Genomic DNA, 6,849 nt, shown 5'->3' with positions numbered 1-6,849 from the left:
TAGCTCTCTTGAATCTTGGATCAGACAACTCGGGCAGATAGCAGAAGTATTCCTCAAAATTGAGCTCTAGTTACCTTCAGTAGTGTGTTTGTTAGTCGCTCTGTCATGTCCATCTCTTTGAGACCCTATAGACTGTAGCCCACCAGGCCCCTCTGTCCATGGGATTCTCCAGGCAAGAATACTGGAGTGCATTGCCATATCCTTCTCCTGGGTATCTTCCCAACCCAGGGATTGGACCTGGGTCCCCTGCATTGCAGGCAGATTCAGTGGTAACCTAGCTAATCAAAGCATTTTTTATTACTTTTGTATTTATCCTCATTTTGATTCCCACTAACTGGCAATCAGGCATTTTTCTTTGAGTACACCTCACCTTAAGACAGTTGGTGAAAGATAGGATTCCAGAATTAGGTCACACGCTGTCCAGATGTCACAAGACCCCTTGCTGGTGGTAACAGAGGTGATGATTATCCATAGCACTTTGTACAGTGCAGATACTAACATGGATTAGTTTAGAACATAGGTGGAAAGTTCAGTTCAATTCAATCACTCAGTTGTGTTTGACTCTTTGCCACCCCATGGACTGCAACACCCAAGGCCTTCCTGTCCTTCACCAACTCCTGGAGTTTACTCAAACTCATGTCCATTGAGTCGGTGATGCCATCCAACCATCTCATCCTCTGTCATCCCCTTCTCCTGCCTTCAATCTTTCCCAGCATCAGGGTCTTTTCCAATATATCAGTTCTTCGTGTCAGGTGACCAAAGTACTGGAGTTTCAGCTTTAGCATCAGTCCTTCCAGTGACTATTCAGGACTGATCTCCTTTAGGATGGACTGGTTGGATTTCCTGGAAGTCCAAGGGACTCTTAAGAGTCTTTTTCAACACCACAGTTCAAAAGCATCAATTCTTTGGTGCTCAGCTTTCTTTATAGTCCAACTCTCACATCCATACATGACTACTGGAAAAACCATAGCTTTGACTAGACAGACCTTTGTTGACAAAGTAATGAAGTTAGCAGTGGTTTATGTACTAGCCCTAGTGCTTGAAAGAATGAATGTGATGGCTTATTAAAGAGATTGTGTTGCTGATGCTTGTTAATATCACAGAAGTCCCAAGAAAGAAAGCAACAGACATATATTAGCAAACTTCCCTGGTGGCTGAGATGGTAAAGCGTCTGTCTATGATGCGGGAGACCCAGGTTCGATCCCTGGGTTGGGAAGATCCCTTGGAGAAGGAAATGGCAATCCACTCCAGTACTATTGCCTGGAAAATCCCATGGACAGAGGAGCCTGGTAGGCTACAGTCCATGGGGTCTCAAGGAGTTGGACACGACTGAGCGACTTCACGTTCATGTTCATGAAACCCAGAAGGTATTTTTGGCAGCCTTGAGAAAATCCTTATCTTCTGTAGCTGGAGATAAAAGTATATGAAAATCAGCATCTTAATTGTAAGAGGTGTTCACCACAAAGGAGGCTGAATTTATAGCTGTAACAGGTCTCTCACGTTGCTCAACCCTGATAAGGAGAGAATGAGACCCTGAGGCTAGCCAGAGATCTTTAAATGTCTGTTTTCCCTGGATACTCTAAGTAGGCTGGGGAGATTCCACCCTTGCTAGAGAGCAGCCTTATGCTCCTTGGAGATTATGGAAAGTTCTCACTGAAGTTAATACCTTGAAAAATGATTCATGGCCTCCTTTGATGTGTCTCCACCTCCACTTATTTAGAATGCAAGTGAAAAAGTACAGTTTCTGCTATAGAAAGAAGATTATGCACCAAAGGACTTACAGGTTCAGACTCATATGTATTAGCTAGAATCTGAAGAACATGCTAGAAAATGGATCTTGAGGGTGTTAGGCCAGGGAAGGTAAAATAAAGGCTCATAGGAAATTGTTTGTTTATCCTGAAGCTCACAAATCATTTAGCATTTTAAAAATGCACTAGGAATACTGGTGATAGGCCTAAGATGTTTCAAGAAATTGCTCCTTAAAGCTTAGAAGCACCAACTTAATGAGACAGAAGTGTCAGAGCTGCATAAGCAAACTATTGAGAAAGCAGGCAAAGGCTCAGAAGAAGTGAGCACGTTATAATAGATTTATTATATAAGATGAGAAAAACCACCAGCTGACAATGTACTAGGAAGGCACAAGGAACAATATCTTCCCTGGAGAAATAAAATTAAATTAATAAAATGACATTATCTTCATTGAGAAAGTCAGTAATATCTATCTTCTGTACCCTCTTTGTTTTAAAAACTATATTAATGGAAATAAAATCAGGAATTAATCTATTTGTTGAGATAATGATGCAAATTTATGAATGGGTCACTAGTTAAGAATAAAATATTAAAATATCAGAAACGTTCTGTAAAAAGCATTTTATATCTGCATTAATGAAGTTCCTTATTGATTCTAAATAATAAAAATAAATGTTAGTATGAATGTTCAGGTAGGTCAAACTAAATATTTTAAATGATATTAGTCAATTATCTAAAAATATATAATGGATTAGGGCATTTTTTTCAGAAAAATTAAAGCTAAGAAATAAAAATTATGAGTTATGGGCTTCCCTGGTGGCACTAGTGGTAAAGAACCTGTCTGCCAATGCAGGAGATCTCAGGGTTGGGAAGATACCCTGGAACTGGCAGTCCGCTTTGCTATTCTTGCCTGGAGAATCCCATGGACAGAGGAGCCTGGCAGGCTACTGTCCATGGGGTCACAAAGAGTCAGACACAGCTGAAGTGACTTAGCATGGCACAGAATATAAGTAAAAGATATTAGAGAATATTTTCCAAAATTTATTAACTGAAGATAAATTAAGTTTTGCAAAATAGATTTCATCATTGTTCATATGTCCATAGATCATTATAAATTCAGAATATATATTTTAAGGTTTCTAGATGAATTGCCTGGAGAATCCCAGGGATTAGGGGAGCCTGGTGGGTTGCTGTCTATAGGGTCGCACAGAGTCAGGCATGACTGAAGCGACTTAGCAGCAGCAAATGAATTATAGATATTAATAATGTTTCATAGATAAGCTTTTTATTAATTCAATTAGAAATTATTAATTACCTCTCAATCTGATGTTTTTTATTCTGTAATGTTTACATTTATTGAATGTTTACCATGTTCCAGGTTCTTTGTTAAATTTTACATTGATTTGCTTATTTAATTCTCACACTAAACAATGGCATAGGCATAATTATTATGTTAAAAAATTTAGAAACAAAAAGTTAGGCTAAGAAGGATGAAGTAATTTGCCTAAGATAATATAGGAGCTAGTGACTATACTGGTATTTGAATTTATAAATCTGACTCCAGCATGACTACATTTAGCTATTATGGTTATAAAAGTACATAATCAATGACATAATAACTGTGTATTTATTAAACTTTCCAAATCACAGAGTATAAAAACTATTCAAACAATGATTTCATATAGCTTATATGCTAGATTTTCTTAACTTGTGTTTCAAATCACATAAATTTGACTTGCAGAGTAACAAATAAATCAACCAACAGGAGTCCAGAGGACCACTGGCACACCAATTGAATCTTCCCTTTGCTATAGGCCCACAATCAAAATCTGTAAGTCCTACTTTTGCTTTTCCATGTCTCAATTCTCATTAAAATAACTGTAGTTTGGGCTGTTTTATGGGCCATCAACTTCTAACAGACTCCAATCATTTCTCTTGCATCAGTCACTCATATCTATTAGAGTTAAAAACAATGAAAATGAAAACAACAACAACAACAACAACCACTGTCCCCTGATGCTCTTTTGCTTGAAAACCCCATGGGCTTCTGAAACAAGTGCCCTACTTCTCAGGCTGCCATGAGGGGCTGGGGACTTCCTCCCCACAGTGTACCAGCTAGCTCCCTGCCTGGGCACTGGATGTTTGCTTTTAGCCTCTGCCATGGGTTTGCTCACGTTTGTTTCATCTGGAATGTGCACCTCTTCTCTCAGTTCAATTCAGTCCAGTTCAGTCGCTCAGTCGTGTCTGACTCTTTGTGACCCCATGAATTGCAGCACGCCAGGCCTCCCTGTCCATCACCAACTCCCGGAGTTCACTCAGACTCATGTCCATCAAGTCAGTGATGCCATCCAGCCATCTCATCCTCTGTTGTCCCCTTCTCCTCCTGCCCACAATCCCTCCCAGTATCAGAGTCTTTTCCAATAAGTCAACTCTTCACATGAGGTGGCCAAAGTACTGGAGTTTCAGCTTTAGCATCATTCCTTCCAAAGAAATCCCAGGGCTGATCTCCTTCAGAAAGGACCGGTTGGATCTCCTTGCAGTCCAAGGGACTCTCAAGAGTCTTCTCCAAAACCACAGTTCAAAAGCATCAATTCTTTGGTGCTCAGCTTTCTTCACAGTCCAACTCTCACATCCATGCATGACCACTGGAAAAACCATAGCCTTGACTTGATGGACCTTTGTTGGCAAAGTAATGTCTCTGCTTTTCAATATGCTGTCTAGATTGGTCATAACTTTTCTTCCAAGGAGTAAGCGTCTTTTAATTTCATGGCTGCAGTCACCATCTGCAGTGATTTTGGAGCCCCCAAAATAAAGTCTGACACTGTTTCCACTGTTTCCCCATCTATTTGCCATGAAGTGATGGGACCAGATACTATGATCTTCGTTTTCTGAATGTTGAGTTTTAAGCCAACTTTTTCACTCTCCTCTTTCACCTTATGCAAACTTAACCTTTCTATAGATTTTCATTCAACTTCTCTCCAAAAAGATTTATCATTGCATGTTAAGCTATAGATGGGTTTTTCCATTAATTATGCTTACAATAACGTTTTATTAAGATTATCATTTCAGTCAAAGATTACAGATTCTTAGAAATGGACGAAGCCTAAGAGATTATTTAGTTCCATATATGTTTAAGATAAGGGAACTGAGCTACTCAGTGTAGTACTACTCAGAATTATATTTTAATACATCACTTTCTTATTTCTAAATGTTGGAATGACCAAAAAATTCATTTGTTTTTTTCTGTACTCTGTTACAGACAAGTCTTAAAGAGCTTTTTAGCCAGCCAAATACAAATGTTTTCTGTTTTCTTTTTACTTTCTGGGCCAGTAATATTTACCAAATAGTTACTGATTGATCTGTGTTTGCACACCATAATTTTTTTCCTGGGCTAGTATACATTAGAATCACATTGGAGGCCTTGTAAAAGCAGTTTGTTGGGCCAGGCCCCATTCCCCAAATATCTGATTCTATAGGTTTGGGGTAGAGTCTGAGAATTTTTCTTTTAAACAAGTTCTCAGGTGATGTTGAAGCTGCTGAATCAGGAGTCAGGCTCCGAGAACAACTGGCTTAGGCTTTTAGCTGATAAATATAGCAACGTACATTAAAAACATAATACTGCTGTTCTAGATATCTATTTTCCTCTTTTTTTTTTTTTAATTTAGTATACTTTTGATAACATCAGGAGGAAAAATACAACATATTTGCTTTGTGTTATTTGGTTTTAGATTACCTGATTCATCAATATAAAACATAATATAATTTTTTCCTTTTCTTAATTACTAGGTCCATGGATTTACATATACTGCTTTGTAGTCCTGATAATTAAGGTGTTCTTTTTCTTTACATTAGCAGTAAAATAAGTCTGTTCAAGTTTAATAAATTATTTTTCTTCCAAATTAAAAGAATAAAAAAGAATGTCTAAATAAATATCATTAATCATAACCATTTCTTACTCTTGGTGATGGTTTTGATCACTGTCTCCTGTAAAATGTCACGAACCTCCATCCATAGTTCTACAGTCACTCTGTCTATCACATCTAACCCCTTGAATCTATTTTTCACTTTCACTGTATAATCCTAAGGGATTTTATTTACGTCATACCTGAATGGTCTAGTGGTTTTCCCTACTTTCTTTAATTTAAGCCTGAATTTTGCAATAAGGAGTTCATGATCTGAGCCACAATCAGCCCCTGGTCCTGTTTTTGCTGACTGTATAGTGCTTCTCCATATGTGGTTGCAAAGAATATAATCAATCAGATTTGGTATTGACCACCTGGTGATGTCCATGTGTAGAGTCTTCTTTTGTGTTGTTGGAAGAGGGTGTTTGCTATGACCAGTGCGTTCTTTTGGCAAAACACTGTAAGCCTTTGACCCACTCTGTTTTGTAATCTAAAGCCAAATTTACCTGTTACTCCAGGTATCTCTTGACTTCCTACTTTTGCATTCCAGTCCCCTATAATGAAAAGGACATCTTTTTTGGATGTTAATTCTAGAAGGTCTTGTAGATCTTCATAGAACCATTCAACTTCAGCTTCTTCAGCATTACTGGTTGGGGCGTAGACTTGTATTATTGTGATACTGAATGGTTTGCCTTGGAAATGGACAGAGATCATACTGTCATTTTTGAGATTGCACCCAAGTACTGCATTTTGGACTCTTTTGTTGACTACAATGGCTACTCCATTTCTTCTAAGGTATTCCTGCCCACAGTGTTAGATATAATGGTAATCTGAGTTAAATTCACCCATTCCAGTCCATTTTAGTTCGCTGATTTCTAGAATGTTGACATTCACTCTTGCCATCTCCTGTTTGACCACTTCCAATTTGCCTTGATTCATGGACCTAACATTCCAGGTTCCTATGCAGTTTTTCTCTTTATAGCATTGTACTTTACTTCCATCAGGAGTCACATCCACAATTGGGTGTTATTTTTGCTTTGACTCTGTCTCTTCATTCTTTCTGGAGTTATTTCTCACTGATCTCCAGTAAGAGATTGGGCACTTACCGACCTGCAGAGTTCATCTTTCAGTGTCCTGCCTTTCTGCCTTGTTGTACTATTCATGGGGCTTCAAGGTTGATGACTGCCCAGAAATTTAT

General features: G+C 38.3%; 1 non-coding gene across 1 annotated transcript; it reads left to right on the top strand.

Annotated features, from left to right (window-relative positions):
• The first annotated feature begins 1,144 nt into the window (after nucleotides 1–1,144).
• TRNAH-AUG (transfer RNA histidin (anticodon AUG)) lies at nucleotides 1,145–1,216 on the top strand. Its single transcript has one exon. It is a non-coding gene; the product is annotated as a tRNA-His (tRNA).
• Nucleotides 1,217–6,849: the final 5,633 nt, after the last annotated feature.

This window comes from Bos taurus, chromosome 2 (assembly GCF_002263795.3).
Source record: "Bos taurus isolate L1 Dominette 01449 registration number 42190680 breed Hereford chromosome 2, ARS-UCD2.0, whole genome shotgun sequence".
NCBI classification, from domain to species: Eukaryota; Metazoa; Chordata; class Mammalia; order Artiodactyla; family Bovidae; genus Bos; species Bos taurus.
This window is presented reverse-complemented; position numbering and strand designations above follow the sequence as displayed.